This window comes from Saccopteryx bilineata, chromosome 6 (assembly GCF_036850765.1).
Source record: "Saccopteryx bilineata isolate mSacBil1 chromosome 6, mSacBil1_pri_phased_curated, whole genome shotgun sequence".
Taxonomy (NCBI): Eukaryota; Metazoa; Chordata; class Mammalia; order Chiroptera; family Emballonuridae; genus Saccopteryx; species Saccopteryx bilineata.
Genome location: NC_089495.1, coordinates 5,717,166 through 5,739,085, shown reverse-complemented (window position 1 = coordinate 5,739,085; position 21,920 = coordinate 5,717,166). Strand labels below are relative to the sequence as shown.

The 21,920-nt window shown below is 38.2% G+C and overlaps 1 long non-coding RNA gene across 1 annotated transcript in view; it reads right to left on the bottom strand.

Annotated features, from left to right (window-relative positions):
• Positions 1-879: 879 nt before the first annotated feature.
• The window catches only part of LOC136309104 (uncharacterized), a 49,784-nt gene continuing 28,743 nt past the window's right edge, over positions 880-21,920 (bottom strand). The window contains exons 2-3 of the long non-coding RNA XR_010726226.1: positions 21,606-21,687; positions 880-1,422 (exon numbers count right to left, since the gene is read on the bottom strand). This is a non-coding gene — a long non-coding RNA (uncharacterized lncRNA). The remainder of the gene's footprint in view (positions 1,423-21,605; positions 21,688-21,920) is intronic.

The window sequence follows — 21,920 nt, the reverse complement described above, 5'->3', positions numbered from 1 at the left end:
ACAAAAACGGGAGAAGGTGTTTGGGCTCCAGTGATTTTGTATTTTGGATACAAGAAACTAAGAAAACCCGGCCATTCAAGAAATTGAAAATCTCAGGAAGGGAAATTGAGGGGCTTTTAGTATCTATACTGGGGCAGACATCTCCTATATCGCTAGCAAATATTGGCCTCGAGCCTGGCCCACTAGCTAACTCCAACCTCATTGGTTGGACTTGGCCAGGCTCCAAGTGTTGCTAAAACTTCTCAAATATTATCTTGGCAGGATGAAGACAGTAACCAAGGAAATTTCTGCCCCTATGTAGTTTCAAGTATACCATTATCTCTCTGGGGGAGAGACATTTTAGAATAGATGAGTGTTTAACTGTACAGCCCGGATTCAAAAGTAACTGCACAAATATTGCAGATGGGCTTTGACCCTAATCGTGGGCTAGGAAAGAAACAGCAGGGCCAAGTTTATACAGTTCAGGTGCTGGAGAATCAAGGAAGACATGGTATAGGATATACAAATTTATAGTTGGGGCCACTGAGTTATTAGCTGCCAACCCCATTAACTGGAAGTCTAACAACCCAGTATGGGTAGAATAGTGGGCCCAGAATTCAGAAAAAATTAAGGCAGCCAGAGAATTAGTTATACAGCAATTACAGGATGGACATATACAAGCTTCTAATAGTTCATGGAATACTCCTATTTTTGTTATTAAAAAGAAATCAGGAAAATGGAGACTGTTACAGGACCTTAGGGCTATAAATGCCACTATGGAGGATATGGGGTCATTCCAACCTGGACTCCCCTCACCAGTCGTAGTGCCTCATGACTACAGTGTAATTATTGTTGTTGTGAGTTGGGGGCACAGAGAGAGAGAGATCAGCAGACGAAATATTCGTGAACTAGCAAAGGACCACAGCTCGCTCAGGCAAATGGCACCAAGTTCTCGCTGTGTCCTCTTTTTATTCACAAGGTTTCAAAAAACTTGTTTACTTAGAAATTGGCATAGCATCAAGCATAACCTTTACTTATAGATACATGGGATACATCTGCAGAATAGCTTAATAACAATATAATATCAAAAAGCATTAACTGTTATTGCTTCTATGGTTCCCACAACATTCCTTTCTTTTATCTCAAGGGACAGATAGCCTTGAAGGGAACAGAAATCTTATGAGAATGTTTTACTGAGAAGAAAGCCCAGCAACCACCTTCAGTCACATAGACCTGTTTCAGTGACCCGCCTTCGAGTCACAAAACAATTCTCTTGGCAAAACATTCTTTTCTTGTTGGCTGTGTTCCCATCCAAGGTCCTGCAATGGATTATTCCACAACATTTTTCTCTTTTTATTTTATGCTGAATGTTATGAAGCACCACAGAAAACACGGTCTTCTGTCGTTCATCCTTTATTTCTCTTGGTTTGATTCGTCGTCAGACTATATATAAAAGAAAACATAGAATTAATACTATTATAAAAAGTCCCACAGTGGATCCCAAAAATCCTTTAATATGTTCAATAGGATTTAATTGTGATAAATTATCCATCAATCCCTTCAATATAGGTTGACCTGTTAGAGTTTCTAATTTTCTTTGAAAAGCTTCATGAATATGTCTTTGTAATTTAATGATTTCTTTAGTTATATTATCATAACTTAACAAATGCTTTTTAACATTTCCCTAAGGGAAACAAATATGATTTTAAGTAATAGGGGTAACACAAAAAGTAGTTACATTCTAATCACATCTTAGCTGAATTTGTCTTTGCAGGCTAACAATTTGATATCTTAACATAATCATAGTCTGTTCTAAATCATTAACTTGAGTATTAATATTATTATCTATATGTTATTGAGAAGTCCACAGTTGTTCAGCATCTTCATGCCATTTTGTACAAAGGCCACAGTCTGTAAACTTTGATGTAATGTAACTTCATATACAGCAGCCGTGGTGGTTACAGCTATTAGTCCTATAATGATGGCGATGATCAGTCCAACCAGTCTCTTGGTTCACTTCAAGGACTTAATAAGATGTTGTAACAGCATCATGGAAGGGGAACCCTGCCACATCCGATGCATCTGTATTGGAATCCAGACTCCTGTTTGGTTCTTAAAATGTAAAGACTTGGACTATTTTCATTTTAAAAATAGAAGTGTTAATACATGTATAAAAACACACTTATTGCAAGTTATTGAATAATTTTTAGTTGTCTATTTGGTTTCACCTATAATAAACATATAAGGCAATCTAACACAAGCAGATATGAAATGTGTTTCATTTTTCTTAAAGATTAACATAATAAGACTAGAAGGATAATTTCTCCAAATTTTTTCTTTCTACACTGACATATGTTTAAGTGCCGTGACTACTTTCTACAAATGATATTGTATAGGACCAAATTTTATATGAGGAGCTTGAGGTGACATACTTCCTCCATGCCATATGATAGGATGATTACCTTGACCACCAGCTGTAATTAAACCATTGTTCTTATGCCACCTTAAATTAGCACCCTGCCCTTTAACTTGGGTGGAACCATGAGTGCTTTAATCTATGATGTTTAATGTACAGATGTATTACTTTTAAATCCGTATCCTTGTAACAAACATTTTTTTCCTTCTCCTTTACTGTTATTTTTGACAATAGAGAGCTAAGTTTGAGCTTATATTTTTAAACAATGTGGCTCATGTCCTATACATATAGGTAATTCCTCAACTCCTGTTGTATAATTTTCTAATTTCATGTGTTCTTCCGAAGGTGCTAAGAAACCTCTATCATTAAAAGGTCCTAGAAGCCAATTAGAATCATTAACAAAAATAGGAAAGGCATTATTTTTCTAATGAATAGCTCTACTTAATAGAGGATTAGGGACATATGCCTAATAACTAAAATTTTCAGCTCTACTTACCAGAATTGTTACCAAAGCAATCATTGCTAAAATCAGGTTAGTAGCATTTTTTTCTTTTCTAGTAGCTTGTTTGTAGCATCGTTTTTACCATTAAAGGTCAGCTTTTTAAGTTGACCCCAACTTGGTATTTTAGCCTTTTCAATACCAAGCAGCACCACCTTTAAGATTCTTCTTTTGAAATTTATTTCTTCTATCTCAGCAATGGGCGGATATAGAAAGAATCTATTGTTCTTATTCATGTTGTTAGTTTAATTCTATGAGCAGGAATCCAGAGGACTTCACTGGATTCTGCAATGACACAAGCAAACCGTGTTCCCCAATGTTGCACTACACTAGGTACCTATTGATCCAACTCATTTTTATAATTCACAGGTTGATTAATCTTAGAACTGTTATTTTTTTGTCCAATGTCTGTCTGCAGCAGTCAAATTGTTTTCTCCTGCCTTTAAGAAATTTAAAGTAAATAAAGATTTGTGTAACATAATTCTAGAGAATAATCTTCCTTCTCTCTCCTTTTTAAGTAACATATTTTTAGAGTGCAGTTACTGTGTTCAATAATCGCTTGTCGCCTGACCAGATGGTGGTGCAGTGCATACAGCATCGGACTGGGATGCGGAAGACCCAAGTTTGAGACCCCGAGGTCACCAGCTTGAGCGTGGGCTCATCTGGCTTAAGCAATAAGCTCACCAGCTTGAGCCCAAGGTCGCTGGCTCCAGCAAGGGGTTACTTGGTCTGCTGAAGGCCCATGGTCAAGGCACATATGAGAAAGCAATCAATGAACAACTAAGGTGTCGCAACAAAAAACTGATGATTGATGCTTCTCATCTCTCTCCTTTCCTGTCTGTCTGTCCCTATCTATCCCTCTCTCTGACTCTCTCTCTGTCTCTGTAAAAAAAAAAAAATTGCTTCTCCTTTTAGATTATATGAAATTCTAGTAGTATGTTTAATATTCTAAAATGCTAAGAATTGTTGAAATTTAGCAGATGCATAGGCCAGACTATTGTCAGTTTTAATTGCTTTAGGAATGCCTATAACATTAAAAGCTTCAATTAAGATGTTGAATGACACAATCAGCCTTTTCTCGAGGCAAAGGTGTGGCCTATCAAAAGGAACAATAAATATTAATAAAACTGTACATGAGATAGTTTTCTAAAAGAAGAAATATGAGTAATATATATATGCTACAGTGTTGTCCTCTAGGATTCATTCCTCTCGGTAATGGAGTATAGCATTATAATACTATACTGAGGAGAGTTTCCAACAATATTCCGAGCTTCTTCCCTGGTTATTCTAAATTTTTGCATTAAACCTTTTCTATTATTATGAGTCTCTGTATGAAATTTAGTAGCTATTTCTATTGCTCTAATGAGTAATTGATTAACTTTATTATTTGTATTAGGCAAAGATCCTGGCAAAACTGTATAAGAATAAATGTGAGTTATATAGACAGGTGAATTTTGTTTTTACAATAAAAGTTGTACCTCTCAAAACAATTTGTGCAATCTAGGACTACCATTTAAAATATAAAGAGTTTCTGTAAGTTTAAATATATGTTCTAGAGTGACGTCACGGAAATGGCGCCGTGAGAAGCGTGTCCGACAGCTCTCCCCTAAATCACAACAAATTTATCAACTAGAAACAGAAAAATTTATCCTCGGAGCATTCCGGAGTTCCACACAAACTGAAAGCAAAAGGACTGTTATCACTTGAATCTGAGAGACGAGGGTGTGGAGGAAGCTACCACAGCGACGCTCATTCAAGCCGCCAGGGAGTGCGCCTGCGGTGAGTCAGCCCATATACTTGGGAACCGCGAGCCGCCGCGAGCCCCTGCGAGCTGTCGCGAACCCCCGCGAACCGCCACTGCGAGCTGCCGCGAGCCCCCGCGAACCGCCACCGCGAGCTGCCGCGAGCCCCCGCGAACTGCCGCGCGCGCCCAGTCCGGTTGAGCACCGCTGACGTTCCCAGCGGCCCGCACACTGCGAGTGGGGGTCGCCGGCCACCGGTGCCCGGAGCGCGCCATTCGCGCGCGTGCCTTGGGCATTCCACGTGCCCAGGGCGCCCTACTGGCCCGCACACCCAGGGGGCTCCATTATCCTGCGCCTGGTGCGGTCCAGCCGCCAGCGGCGGGGCGAGCGGGAGAGGCTTGGGAGATTCTCTCCGTGGGCGGGGCACCTCACCCAGCCATTCAAGCTAACAATCAAGCGTTGGGGGAGGGGCGCGCGCAGGCAGCCTAAAATTCCTTCAGAAACACAGCTGCGACCCAATCACTGAAATTAGCTTAACCCATAAAATCTGCGCACCCTCGGTTCTAATTGATAAGATCTCTCTCAGTTCAGCGACCCAAGACAAGAGGCATAATATTTTTTAGTGCCTCCCGCTAAAGGGGCGGGGGCAACTTCTGATTGATAGAGCCTCCATATTCAGGGATAAACGCTAACAAGAAGGACTTGGCAGATAATAAGGTCTATACTACACTAGTCGTAAGCAGAGACTAGTGCCTCTTCTTCCCTGCAAAAACAGGCTACAAAGTGTGGAAAGCCTGGGTTGAGAGGTCCAACTAAATGATAGGCGCTGAACAGTCACCTTGACAACAATTGACTCCCACCCCCGCCTGATTACACTGGAGGCCCTGACTCTCAGAGCCTTTCCCAAAGCCTTGCACTGAGTGGGGATAGAGTGGGGATTTCCCAGCTCTTTGAGCCTCTTACTCCCCAGGCAGAAGCAGTTGCAGCCTTATAGCTGGATCACCAGGCTGCTAATTCAGAAAGGGGGGACTAGGAGAGAGAATCCAGGAAAGCAAACTCTCTCATCGTTGGACCCTGCAAACGCCAACAAGCCTTTACTTCCAGCAAGACTAAAGCCAATTATATGACATTGCCATAGAATCCCATCAACTGCAAATCCCTACCTAAGAGTGACACAGGGGCAGAGCCTGGGGTACAGAGTCACCGACTAGGAAGAGGGAGAGAAAAGAAAAAGGAAGAAGTTAACCTCTCAAAATCAAGAAAAACCCACAGACTTTACAACTTGATCCACTAATTTTTTGTTGTTGTTGTTGTTGTTTGTTTCTTCTATCTTTTTGCCTTTATTTCCTCCACCTCTGTCCTTCTATTCTCTGCCCATCTTATGCTTCCCCTTTCTTGAACTACACTACCCATGAGTGTTGCATTTTATTTTTCTTCTTCATCCTCACCCTCCTTTAAGGTTATACTCCAAAACACTTAACTCTCACTCTCTCCTCTTTTGTTTTTTTTTTTTTGTCTTGCTTTATTTTGTTTTTTTCTCCTCCTATTTTATTTCTTCCTTCGTTTTTCTCTTTTTCTTATTTTTTCCTTTCTATTCGTTTTTTCTTTTCTCATTTTACTTTCCTCCCATATAATCCTCAATCACGAACAAATTAGTTAATTTGGGACTCAAGGCTTTTTTTTGGCTTTATTTCTCTTTTTTACTTTTGTTTTTATTTTTTTTTCTCTTGTTTGTTTATTTTTGTGGCATTTTGGGTCCTCCCAACCCAAGGTCTCCATTGTATTTAGTCTTCACTCCACTTAATACAACAGATTTTTACTTATTATTTTTATTTTTTCTTCTCTATTATTCTTTTTTGGTCCTTTTTTCTGATTCCCTCTTATCCCTCTCATTATATCTCTTAGTTGACCATCACTTACAAGCAAATCATCTTATGCTTGTCTAAGATTTTCTTCCATTTTTTTTTTTTTTTTGCATTTAGTAGGTCCCTACTCCCTTTTTTTGCCGCTTGAACTCTTCACCCCAAATCAGGCCCTCCATTATAGGCACGATATTTCCCTGAGGAGGGGAGAGGAGGGAAAGAGAAGAGAAAAAAAAAGGGGGAAATAATAAATTATTACTGTTTTTTTTTGTGGGGTGTTTTACCCTTTTTTTTTTCTTTTTACTCTTTATTAATTCTAATTAGTGCTATCAATAAGACCACCCTCAGATGCCGATAAGAAAGAGGAAATCGAATATTATGGATACAAAAGAAAGAGAGGTAACACAAATAGATGTGGAAAAATCTATGGAGAAAAGACTTAACATATTGGAAGCCTTGGAGCTAAATGACAGAGAATTTAAAATAGAAATCTTAAAAATACTCAGAGATATACAAGAAAACACAGAAAGGCAATATAGGGAGATCAGAAAACAACTCAATGAACACAAAGAATATATTACCAAGGAAATTGAAACTATAAAAACAAATCAAACAGAAATGAAAAACTCAATTCACGAGCTGAAAAACGAGGTAACAAGCTTAGCTAACAGAACAGCCCAGATTGAAGATAGGATTAGTGAAATAGAAGACAAACAACTTGAGGCACAACAGAGAGAAGAAGAAAGAGACTCAAAAATAATAAAAAATGAGAAAGCCCTACAGGAATTATCTGACTCCATCAGAAAGAATAACATAAGAATAATAGGTATATCAGAGGGAGAAGAGAAAGAAAATGGAATGGAGAATATACTCAAACAAATAATAGACGAGAACTTCCCAAGCCTGTGGAAGGAACTAAAGCCTCAAATTCAAGAAACAAACAGAACACCAAGTTTTCTTAACCCCAACAAACCCACTCCAAGGCACATCATAATAAAGATGACACAAACCAATGACAAAGAAAAAATTCTCAAGGCAGCCAGGGAAAAGAAGAGTACAACATATGAAGGAAGGCCTATTAGATTGTCATCAGATTTCTCAGCAGAAACTCTACAAGCTAGAAGAGAGTGGACCCCAATATTTAAAGCCCTGAAAGAGAGGAACTTTCAGCCAAGAATACTATACCCATCAAAGCTATCCTTCAAGTATGAAGGAGATATAAAAACATTCACAAATACAGAAAAGATGAGAGAATTTATCAACAGAAAGCCCCCACTCCAGGAAATACTAAGGGGGGTTTTCCAACCAGATTCAAAGAACAAAAGAAAACAACACCACAAGTAACAGCTCCACCAAGAACACAATAAAACCAAACTTAAACTGTGACAACAAAGGAAAAAAAGGGGGGAGAGGATGGAGATTAACAGTAGCAAAGGATGATGAAGTGCAGAAATACATATAAGATAGGGTACTACAATGAATATGGTAGGTACCCTTTTCATTACTTAATGGTAACCACCCTTAAAAAAACCACCACAAAAACACTTGACTTAAAAAAGGTAACAACAGAGGAAAGAAGTATGGAACACAAACAAACAAAAACAAATGATTGAAAAACAAAAGAGAAGAATCAAACTAGATACAAAACTAACAGAAAGCAATTTATAAAATGGCAGTAGGGAACCCACAAGTGTCAATAATTACACTAAATGTAAATGGATTAAACTTACCAATAAAAAGACACAGAGTAGCAGAATGGATTAAAAAAGAAAATCCAACTATATGCTGCCTACAAGAAACACATCTAAGCAACAAGGATAAAAACAAATTCAAAGTGAAAGGCTGGAAAACAATACTCCAAGCAAACAACACCCAAAAAAAAGCAGGTGTAGCAATACTCATATCTAATAATGCTGACTACAAGACAGAAAAAGTACTCAGAGACAAAAATGGTCATTTCATAATGATTAAGGGGAAGTTGAATCAAGAAGACATAACAATCCTTAATATATATGCACCAAACCAAGGAGCACCAAAATATATAAGACAGCTACTTATTGACCTTAAAACAAAAACTAACAAAAATACAATCATACTTGGAGACCTCAATACACCGCTGACGGCTCTAGATCGGTCATCCAAACAGAGAATCAATAAAGATATAGTGGCCTTAAACGAAATACTAGAACACCTGGATATGATAGACATCTACAGGACACTTCATCCCAAAGCGACAGAGTATACATTTTTCTCTAGTGCACATGGAACATTCTCAAGAATTGACCATATGTTGGGCCACAAAGACAATATCAGCAAATTTAGAAAAATTGAAATTGTACCAAGCATATTTTCTGATCATAAAGCCTTGAAACTAGAATTCAACTGCAAAAAAGAGGGGGAAAAACCCACAAAAATGTGGAAACTAAACAACATACTTTTAAAAAATGAATGGGTCAAAGAAGAAATAAGTGCAGAAATCAAAAGATATATACAGACAAATGAAAATGAAAATACAACATATCAGAATCTCTGGGATGCAGCAGAAGCAGTAATAAGAGGAAAGTTCATATCACTTCAGGCCTATATGAACAAACAAGAGAGAGCCGAAGTAAACCACTTAACTTCACACCTTAAGGAACTAGAAAAAGAAGAACAAAGACAACCCAAAACCAGCCGAAGAAAGGAGATAATAAAAATCAGAGCAGAAATAAATGAAATAGAGAACAGAAAAACTATAGAAAAAATCAATAAAACAAGGAGCTGGTTCTTTGAAAAGATCAACAAAATTGACAAACCCTTGGCAAGACTCACCAAGGAAAAAAGACACAGGACTCAAATAAATAAAATCCAAAATGAAAGAGGAGAGATCACCACAGACATCATAGAAATACAAAGAATTATTGTAGAATACTATGAAAAATTATATGCCACCAAATACAACAATCTAGAAGAAATGGATAAATTCCTAGAACAATACAACCTTCCCAGACTGAGTCATGAAGAAGCAGAAAGCCTAAACAGACCAATCAGCAGGGAGGAAATAGAAAAAACTATTAAAAATCTCCCCAAAAATAAAAGTCCAGGCCCAGACGGTTATACTAGTGAATTCTATCAAACATTCAAAGACTTGGTTCCTATTCTACTCAAAGTCTTCCAAAAAATTGAAGAAGAAGCAATACTTCCAAACACATTTTATGAGGCCAACATAACCCTCATACCAAAACCTGGCAAGGATGGCACAAAGAAAGAAAACTACAGACCAATATCTCTAATGAATACAGATGCTAAAATACTAAACAAAATACTAGCAAACCGAATACAACAACATATTAAAAAAATAATACATCATGATCAAGTGGGATTCATCCCAGAATCTCAAGGATGGTTCAACATACGCAAAACGGTTAACGTAATACACCATATCAACAAAACAAAGAACAAAAACCACATGATCTTATCAATAGATGCAGAAAAGGCTTTTGATAAAATACAACACAATTTTATGTTTAAGACTCTCAACAAAATGGGTATAGAAGGAAAATATCTCAACATGATAAAGGCCATATATGATAAACCATCAGCCAACATCCTATTAAATGGCATAAAACTGAGGACTTTCTACCTTAAATCAGGAACAAGACAGGGTTGTCCACTCTCTCCACTCTTATTCAACGTGGTGCTAGAAGTTCTGGCCAGAGCAATCAGACAAGACAAAGAAATAAAAGGCATCCATATCGGAAAAGAAGAAGTAAAGGTATAACTTTTTGCTGATGATATGATCCTATACATCGAAAACCCGAAGGACTCCACAAAAAGATTATTAGAAACAATAAACCAATACAGTAAGGTCGCAGGATACAAAATTAACATACAAAAGTCCATAGCCTTTCTATATGCCAACAATGAAATATTAGAAAACGAACTCAAAAAAATAATCCCCTTCACGATTGCAACAAAAAAAATAAAATACCTAGGAATAAACATAACAAAGAACGTAAAGGACCTATATAATGAAAATTACAAAGCATTGTTAAGGGAAATCGAAAAAGATACAATGAGATGGAAAAATATTCCTTGTTCTTGGATAGGAAGAATAAATGTAATCAAAATGGCCATATTACCCAAAGCAATATAGAAATTTAATGCAATTCCCATCAAAATCCCTATGAGATTTTTTAAAGAAATGGAACAAAAAATCATCAGATTTATATGGAAGTATAAAAAACCCCGAATAGCCAAAACAATCCTAAGGAAAAAGAATGAAGCTGGGGGCATTACAATACTTGACTTTAAACTATATTATAGGGCCACGATAATCAAAACAGCATGGTATTGGCAAAAAAATAGACACTCAGACCAATGGAACAGAATAGAAAGCCCAGAAATAAAACCACATATATATGGTCAAATAATCTTTGATAAAGGGGCCAACAACACACAATGGAGAAAAGAAAGCCTCTTCAACAAATGGTGTTGGGAAAACTGGAAAGCCACATGCAAAAGAATGAAACTCGACTACAGCCTGTCCCCGTGTACTAAAATTAATTCAAAATGGATCAAAGACCTAAATATAAGACCTGAAACAATAAAGTACATAGAAGAAGACATAGGTACTAAAATCATGGACCTGGGTTTTAAAGAACATTTTATGAACTTGACTCCAATGGCAAGAGAAGTGAAGGCAAAGATAAATGAATGGGACTACATCAGAATTAAAAGTTTTTGCTCAGCAAGAGAAACTGATATCAAAATAAACAGACAGCCAACTATATGGGAACTGATATTTTCAAATGACAGCTCAGATAAGGGCCTAATATCCAAAATTTACAAAGAACTCATAAAACTCAACAACAAACAAACAAACAATCCAATAAAAAAATGGGAAGAGGACATGAACAGACACTTCTCCCAGGAAGAGAAACAAATGGCCAACAGATATATGAAAAGATGCTCAGCTTCATTAGTTATTAGAGAAATGCAAATCAAAACTACAATGAGATACCACCTCACTCCTGTTAGATTAGCTATTATCAACAAGACGGGTAATAGCAAATGTTGGAGAGGCTGTGGAGAAAAAGGAACCCTCATTCACTGTTGGTGGGACTGTAAAGTAGTACAACCATTATGGAGGAAAGTATGGTGGTTCCTCAAAAAACTGCAAATAGAACTACCTTATGACCCAGCAATCCCTCTACTGGGTATATACCCCAAAACCTCAGAAACATTGATACGTGAAGACACATGTAGCCCCATGTTCATTGCAGCACTGTTCACAGTGGCCAAGACATGGAAACAACCAAAATGCCCTTCAATAGAAGACTGGATAAAGAAGATGTGGCACATATACACCATGGAATACTACTCAGCCATAAGAAATGATGACATCAGATCATTACAGCAAAATGGTGGGATCTTGATAACATTATAAGGAGTGAAATAAGCAAATCAGAAAAAAATAAGAACTACATGATTCCATACATTGGTGGAACATAAAAATGAGACTAAGAGATATGGACAAGAGTGTGGTGGTTACCAAGGGTGGGGGGGGAGGGAGGACATGGGAGGGAGGGAGGGAGAGAGTTAGGGGGAGGGGGAGGGGCACAGAGAACTAGATAGAGGGTGACGGAGGACAATCTGACTTTGGGCGAGGGGTTTGCAACATAATTTGATGACAAAATAACCTAGACATGTTTTCTTTGAATATATGTACCCTGATTTATTAATGTCATCCCATTACCATTAATAAAAATTTATTAAAAAAATATATATATGTTCTACATATTGTGAATCAGTAACAATGTTAATAGGACAGGATGTTTGAATTTTGTCTTCAGCTATAATTATGCTATACTGATTCTTGGTTTCAGAAGCCTCTTTAAGGATGACTGAAAGTTCAGCGTTATTTTCACAAGCTACTAATATGTCATCTATATAATGGATTATTAAAGATTGAGGATATATCTGATGAATCTTTTCTAAAGGTTGATTTACATAATGTTGATACAGTGTCGGGCTATTCAACATTGCTTGTGGAGGTAATATAAACTTAGTAAGAATAGTTAGTTCTGCTTATTGTTATAGACACAACAGCTAACATTGCTAGAAACAGAGTCAAGGATGTTTTTTAGTCTTAAGTAAAACATTTTTTTTGCCTCCTGGGTAAGTTTATTTAATTGTCAAATCTCCCTTTTTTCTATTTCTGACTTATGCCGAGGCTTCAGTCTTCTGGAAGGTATCTATTGGCCTCCCATGTCTGTGGAGATAAGAGCAAATCCTCACCCCTACATTTTGCCTACATTGCTGTTGTAAATTAGCAAACTGTCCATAAAAGTTCATCTTGTGTAATATTAATAAGAGGGTTAGTATTAGCATTCTGATTAGCTTGAATACAAGCCTGATTCTTCTACTAAGTCATTAATTGTAACTCTTTTGCTTTTGAAAGAACAGTCCAAGCTAACATTTCTAAATTTTTTGAAATAAAACATTCAGAGTTTATGAAGGAGGATAGCAGTTCCTGCATATAAAGATAGTTTTATACTGGGAGCAAGCCGTTTTTAACTCTCTAAGAGCTTTGATAGAAATTTGGTCATAGTGAGTATAAAAAACTTCTTGTCAGAAAGTTTAGACTGTAATTTAAAAAGTTGCTCTTTTAATTATTTATAAGATAAATGTTTTTCTTTATCAGAGGCCAAATGACCCTTGTTATTTTCCTATTGTAAAAACAAACCTTAGAGCTTTGTTAAGGACTTTCCCTAAGACTTGCAGCTTAGTGACTACTGCCTAAGTGGGCTAAAAAGAAAACTAATGTTGCTTAGTAATAAGAGATGCATCTGCTTCTATATCTAAAAGTCTCTTGTATTGTTCAGTCTGTTATACGGCATCAGAGGAACTAAATCCCCGCTTTCCTCAGTGCCTCCCTTTTCAGGATGTGGCCTTACAAGCAGCCAACTGCCTGAAGCAGCTTGAGATAAACTCTTAAAATGACTTAATTTTGCTTAATTCCTTCGTTTTACAGATTTGAGCATATTTTACACACAAACAAGACAATTTTCAACACAGAAACACAAGTATAACATATAACTTTACTTAATCCTAATACTTGAATTCTTATTTTATTTCAAACTTTGAATACACCTTATAATGTATTAACCAAATTAGCAAGTCTTAAGCATTCATATTCCATTCAATTTAAATTTAAATGAGCACTCCTTATAATTTCTAATTTTAAAGCAAAAAATATATAGATAAAACTATTTTTTCAATGTAAAAGCCGGCATTTTTCATTTTTGCACGTAAACACTTAACTCAGGTCTTAAAAATCACATTTTAGACAACATCAAACAGAAACTAAACAGAAATTAGAATCAGACAAACCAGAACAGACAAACCAAAGAGAAACCCGGGATTTCACAGCACAGAAGGATGCCTGCCTGATTTTAATCAGGGCATTTTCTGACAGTGACTGATGATGGATGAGACTAGACAAAATTTCCCTAAGAAAATTCTCTTGGCAGCTGCTGGGATATTTTCTATAGTCAGACCCAACACAGGTCCCCCCCCCCCCCCAGTTTCCAGACAAAGGATAAGAAAGAAACAAAACCATACTCAGAGGATTGTAGCTAAAACGCCAAAGAAAATCAGTATTTATTTATTTTATTATTTCAAAGACTAGAGAATTCTAAGGACTTCATGATTCTTCTATATGTCCTAATTCTAATCGAGTTTCTACCAACTGATGTAAAGCCACAAGCTTTCCTCCCTTGTCTCCAGCTCCAGTAATCTGCATCCAGGCTTTAAGACAAGCGATCTAATCCAAGCTATAACAGCATCAGTATAACCAGTTTGTTGTCCCACAGCTGTATCTGCATAAGCACCAGTGCAGATGAGCATTTTTTTTTTCAGAGACAGAGAGTTAGAGAGAGGGATAGACAGGGACAGACAGACAGGAATGGAGCGATGAGAAGCATCAATCATTAGTTTTTTGTTGCGCATTGCGACACCTTAGTTGTTCATTGATTGCTTTCTCATATGTGCCTTGACCGCGGGCCTTCAGCAGACTGAGTAAACCCTTGCTCGAGCCAGCGACCTTGGGTCCAAGCTAGTGAGCTTTTGCTTACTCCCAGGGGATTATTTCTGGCATTTATGCAAGATATTTGAAGAGCCTCCTCTCTCCACCAAGATTTGAATTGTAAATATTGTCTCGGTTCCAAAACCGTACTAGCAAGTAAATCCCAATCCAAAGGAATGATTAAATGATCATTACAATAGGAAGAGATAAGACCTTGGACATATGGGGACTGAGGTCCATATGTAGCAACAGATTGTTTGACTAGTTTACGAAAGTAAATTTAATTTGGTCAAATTGAACATTATACCCTTCCCCAGGATGTTGAGCATTAGAATGGAAAGGCTGTCGAATAATTGGAAAAATAGATGCAGAAAAATTACTAGAATTAGATTCTAAATCATCATGACGCATAAGCACCTGTTGCATTTCAGAGATTTCAGGGAATTGAAAAATCCTTCCCCTGCCAGTACCAATGAATTCTTGACCTTGAATTGGAGGAGCCATAGGCTAACATGTATTTTGCTTTTGAACAGGATAAGCAGTATACTGATTTCCAATCTCATGTTCTAGTGTAAATTGTAATTTATTTAATAAATGTTTTAGACAGGCAACATCATCCATAGGGGCTCCCTCATTTTTTAAGAAAGAGGGATGAAAGCCTGTGGATGGCTAAATTTCATTATCAGTAACCTCAGAAGCAGAGACAGTATTGTCCAAATCATCATTCTGCTCATTCTGTGCTGACTCAAGTCCTTCAGGCTCATTATAAATAATCTCACTCAAGTCTTTAACAGAAATCTCCATCTGATTGCAAGGAGCCAGGAGCTATAGCAATAAAATTATAAGCAGCCCACATTTCAGCATCGAGTGGATCTCCATGCTGATGAGCGTGGCATAAAGATTTTCCTACTTGTGGCCAAACATTCAAATTTAATTGATTACGATGTTCAGAAGCATACCAATAACAATGTTTCTGAATAGCATTTAGAAGATGTAACAAAACCTTGTCTTTTATCTAAATTCCAGACCCCTTTAAAAGAGATTTTAAAACTTGTACCTAGTCATCTAATAACGAATGAGAATTCCCCATGACTTTGCTAGTTATTCCTGAAAGATTCACGTGCACAGCGCGTCCAACGTACCCTTTCGGTTTTGCCTATTCCTAATCTCTTCTTAAGGCCCCATGGTAGGTGCCAAATGTTATTTTGAGTCGGGGGCGCAAAAAGAGTGAGATAAGCAGATGAAATATTCATGAACTAGCAAATGACCACTGCTTGCTCAGGCAGATGGCTCCGAGTTCGCGCTGTGTCCTATTTTTATTCACAAGATTTCAAAAAGCTTGTTTACTTAGAAATTGGCATAGCATCAAGCATAACCTTTACTTAAAGATACATGGAATACATCTGCAGAATAGCTTAATAACAACACAATATCAAAAGGCATTAACTGCTATTGCTTCTATGGTTCCCACAACATTCTTTTCTTTTATCTCAAGGGATAGATAGCCTTGAAGGGAACAGAAATCTTATGAGAATGTTTTACTGAGAAGAAAGCCCAGCTACCACCTTCAGTCACATAGACCTGTTTCAGTGACCCGCCTTCGAGTCACAAAACAATTCTCTTGGCAAAACATTCTTTTCTTGTTGGCTATGTTCCCATTCAAGGTCATGCAATGGATTATTCCACTACAAATTGTTATAGATTTACAGGACTGCTTTTTTACTATACCATTAGCTACACAGGATTGTCAAAGGTTTGCATTTAGTTTGCCATCAGAAAATTTTAAACAACCCTTATGAGTGGTATCAGTGGAAAGTATTGCCCCAGGGAATGAAAAATAGTCCCATGCTTTGTCAAAAATTTGTGAATCAGGCTTTAGAACAATAAGAATAAAATATCCTGATCTTTACTTAATTCACTATATGGATGACATTTTACTTGCTCTGCCTGATTGGCAAAAATTACATAATATTTTATAAGAAACAACTCAGTCTTTACAGAATTTTGGATTAAAAATAGCCCCGGAAAAAATTCACGTACAGCCACCTTTTAATTATTTAGGGCGTATCCTGTCTACAGACATTGTCAGTCCTCAGTAGTTACAGTTAAGAAAAGAGCACTTTGGCCCCTGGCCGGTTGGCTCAGTGGTAGAGCATCGGCCTGGCGTGCAGAAGTCCCGGGTTCGATTCCTAGCCAGGGCACACAGGAGAAGCGCCCATCTGCTTCTCCACCCCTCCCCCTCTCCTTCCTCTCTGTCTCTCTCTTCCCCTCCTGCAGCTGAGGCTCCATTGGAGCAAAGATGGCCCGGGTGCTGGGGATAGTTCCTTGGCCTCTGCCCCAGGCACTAGAGTGGCTCTGGTCACGACAGAGCAACGCCCCAGAAGGGCAGAGCATCGCCCCCTGGTGGGCATGCTGGGTGGATCCCAGTGGGGCGCATGTGGGAGTCTGTCTGACTGTCTCTCCCCATTTCCAGCTTCAGAAAAGTACAAAAAATAATAATAATAATAAAAAGAAAAGAGCATTTAAAAACTCTAAAGGACTATCAAAAATTATTAGAAGACATTAATTGGATTAAATCCTATTTGAAATTAACTACAGCAGAGCTTAAGCCATTGTTTGACATTTTGAGAGGAGATGCTGATCCAACTTCTCCTCGAGAGTTCACAGAAGAAGCAGCAGAAACTCTAAGAAAAATAAAAGAGTAATTAATAGCCAACATTTAGTCGGAGTTAAAATAGAGAAGCCGTGGCCGCTCGTGGTTTTAGCCACTGAACACACTCCTACCGGATGTTTGTGGCAGAATGGCCCTCTAGAGTGGCTTCACTTGCCTGTTTCTCACAAGAAAGTTGTTATGCCCTATCCTGATTTGGTGGCTACTCTTATAATTAAAGAAATAAACCACAGCAGAGAGTTGTTTGATAAAGAAATGACGGAGGTAATTGTTTCTTATAATAAGGATCAGTTTCAAGCATTATTACAGCTAAATTCGGAGTGGCAAATTGCTTTTAGTAATTTTACAGGTCAGGTTTTATTTCATCTTCCTGCTCACCCATTGCTGCAATTTCTAAAAGGACAATCGGTAATTTTTCCCACTAAGATGTCTAGAAATCCGCTGCCGCCACCAGCTGCACTGACTGGTGGCTCATCTAATGGTAAAGCTGTAACAATCATAGGGAATGAGCATATTATCACTGAAACTCAGGAGAAATCAGCTCAAAAAACAAAAATTATTGTTGTTATAACAGCATTTCAGAATTGAAACATGTTTCCTTTAATTTGTTCACTGATTCACAGTACATAGTTAAGATGTTTTCTCATATCGAAACAGCCTCCTTGCCGCATCATCAAACCACCATTTTTTCACTTTTAAACAGCCTACAAAAGCAAATTCACTCCAGAACTCTCCCTTTCTTTATCGGCCACATTCGCTCTCACACTTCTAGTCCAGGACCACTACACGAGGGAAATCATCTTGCTGATTTACTTACACAGCAGAACTTTGTGTTCACAGCAGTCGAGGAAGCTAAGCTTTCACATGCTTTACATCACCATAATGCATCTGCACTCCGATGGCAGTTTCAACTATCACATGAAGCTGCTCGAGCTATCGTGCGTAGCTGTGACACTTGCCCTGCTCACTTTCCTAATCGTAGTTTTGGAGTTAACCCACGAGGACTCTGACCCAATGACCTTTGGCAGATGGATGTCTGTCATATTCCATCTTTCAGTAAACTTTGCTATGAGCATGTTTGTGTTGAAACCTTTTCAAATGTTGTTGCTTGTACTGCACGAACTGGGGAGGCCTTCAAGGATGTAGTACAACACCTTTCCCACTGCTTTGCTATTCTGGGCATGCCAACGGCCATTAACACTGATAATGCCCCTGCATATACGACAGCTGCCTTTAAAAGGTTTTGTGACACCTTTAACATTTCTCATGTTACTGGCATCCCTTACAATCTACAGAGACAAGGGGTAGTAGAGAGGACCCATCAGATCCTGAAAATGCAGATTCAAAAACTACAGGAAGGTGAGTTAAAATATAATTCCTCACATCAGCTCTTAAATCATGCTTTGTTTGTGATTAACAATCTTAATTCAGACTGTCAAGGCCACACTCGCATGTTGAGACACTGGAATCCAGATCTGGATAAGCCTAAACCAATGGCAAGTGGAAGGATTTATTAACAGGTCAATGGAAGGGGCCAGATGTGGTTCTGACCCAGGGGAGAGGGTATGCTTGTGTATTTCCACAGGACACTGGCTCTCCTCTCTGAATCCCAGACCGGCTAATCCGCCATGTCTCACCAGAGGCCTCCACTGCCAACACTACCCCCTCCTCATCTCCATCCTCCTCCTTATTCGGCCAGCCCAGAGGAGGCTCCTGTGCCACCCTCATCACCAGTGACTCTCCAGCAAAGGCCATCAAGAAACTCTCCATATGATCCTGTTACCCGAGCGATGCAACGACTGTCACTACAGGAAGCTAGACGACCTCCCTATTGTGGTCAGTGGCTGGCTCACTCTACTCGCTCTACTCGAACCATCAACCCACCAACTTGGGGCCATTTGAAGGCGCTATCTGAGAGGGCTGATTTAATTTGTGGCCAACAAAATATATATTGTAACCCTGTTAATATGTTTGTCGCTATGCTAGCTGTAATTTCAATTCAAATACCTCCTGTTGGGGCTAGTGGATAAAACAAATCTTATTGGGCTTATATTCTAAATCCACCATTAGTTAAGCCTGTTACTTGGGGAGGAGATGATTGATATACCTGTATTTAATAATCATACTAAATTCTTGGGAGGGTCATCTAGTTCTTTTACTATGCATAAAACTAATTCAAATTTCTCATTCCATGGAAAAACAGATAATGTACCTTTATGTTTAATAATACTCTTAAGATTTCTGGGTGTTTTCTTACTACACTTAAGACTATTTTGACTGAGTCTCCTAAAAGTAATAAAACTGGACACCTAACAAGAGACTTAAGTTCTCTCACAATTTTAACGCCTGGAGGCCCAGAGCCCCATGACTATAATCCTGTTGCATTGCCCCTAAGAGATTTCACCCATGTAAACTTTATCCTCCAGAAAAGGCAGCTCAAGAGCCTTACTGGTGGTCTGTGAAGAATAGACTTGGTTTCCCCCCATGACAAGAATGTGCATATTCCAATTATATGAATTATAAAGCAGGTGCTGTTAATTTTACTATACAAGATTGGCCTGGGCCTTATTTTCCTCATGATTATAGAATGCTAGTGCAGAAAATAAATAAAATATGTATATAATTGAACAAATGAATATGATCCTTTAAATAAATATATCACACGCTGGCAAACTGCTGGATGGGTACCTGCACAGCTGACGTATCAGGATGGATCAACCACCAGATATCAAACAAAGCTTTGACAGCTAATTGCAGCTGCTGCACCCACGCATATGCTTAGGCCTCACCCTTATCCTGTTCAGAATATTTTTGTTCAGGCTTTTGTACAGACTCTTTATGTACTCTTGATTGCTACAATGGACAGTTAATCTTTCTGTTATCACTTATGATTCTAGGTTTAGCATTTCCTGCTCTCGCTGTGTTTTAACAAACTGTCTATCTTACGACACCAAAGCTCAAGTCATGTTTATTCTGCAGCAGCCACCTTATGTGATGTTACCCGTTAGTCCGTCTCAGCCTTGCTATGATGACCCGGCGTTGCATGCACTACAGGCTGCTTCTGAAGCACTTGCTCACCATCGAGAAAAGCGATTTATTGCAGAATTAATTTTAGGAATTACTGCTCTTATTGCTATTATAGGATCTGTAGCCACTTCTACCACCTCTTTAGCTCAATCAGTTCACACTGGAAATCATATAAATAGCTTATCTCATAATATATCTCTTGATTTAGCATATAGGAGACTATAGGTAGGAAGTTAGAGATAAAAATGAATGCTTTAGAGGAGGCTTTAATTCACATAGGAAATGAGCTGTTAGCTATGAAGGTTAGGATGACTCTTAAGATGCCATGCGGGGTTTAAATGGATATGTGTAACTCCTCTAGAATCCAATCAGTCTTTCAGAACATGGAATAAGATACAGAATCATTTATTAGGTATATGGAATAATAGTGATATTAGTTTAGATTTAAAAGAATTACATCAACAGATACAAAATTTAGGATACTTGGGCTCTTTAGTCTCTGCCTCAGAAGTAGCTGATCAGTTTGTTGAAAATATTAAAAGTATGTTTTCTATGCATGGCCTGACTTCTTCAGCTACCGATATAGGCATAATAATAGCTATGGTAATTATAGCTCTTCCAGTCCTTCCAGTCATCTTCCCACTCTTAAACAACTATCTCCAGGAAACAGCCTTGAAAATACAAAAGCTTTATTTAAAAAACAAAAAAGGGGGAGATGTCAGTAGCCCATCAACAGCTGCTGGCTGACACAGTCACCCCAAAGGAGAGGCACAACGATACTTACCCCCTCAACTTTTTGAATTAATTTGGTTTTTTATCCCCCCTTTTCTGGGTGTGTGTGCTATCATTGATGGCACAGGGCTAATAGCACCGTGCTTTCCCTGCAGATTTGTAGTAATTTCTCTGGAAATGAGACAGAGGCTGTGAGTTCCACAGAAAAGCCTATGAACCCCCTTGCCTGGGCCCATAGACATAGGAGGCTGGCTATGATATCCCCCCAAAAGGACTAAGTCTGTGGGAAAATTCCCTCCTATAAATCTTATTAGGAAAAAATAGATTTTGACTGATGAATAGGTAGAAAACAGTAACTAAACACAAAAGAACCTTTCAGCCTTCACCTAATCCATTACGTTACCTCCCTAGCCTTTTCATATAATAGAATAGAAAACCTTTCCGTTCCTCTTGCATACCTGACCTGCAGGTGGTGGAACACTCTGAGAAAAACACTCTGAGAAAAATAAAGTTAGAACTTAACTAGTATATGAATATATATAGTAGACAAATAACATTTGACTAGACAATAGGCCATTAGGTAAGGTAGAGTTATTAATCAATACTGACCTTTTAGAACAGGGGTCTGGAACCCATGGCTCACAAGCCAGATGCGGTTCTTTTGATGGCTGCATCTGGCTCGCAGACAGATCTTTAATAAAAAAAAATAATGTTAAAATATAAAACATTTTCAAGTATTACAATCCATTCATTTCCTACCGCTCATGGTCATGGTTGCAGGTGACTGGAGCCAATTACAGCTGTCCTCCGGGACAACACCAAATTGTTACTGGTAATGCGTAATGTACACAGGTCGTTGTATGGCTCTCATGGAATTACATTTTAAAATATGTGGCATTCATGGCTCTCTCAGCCAAAAAGGTT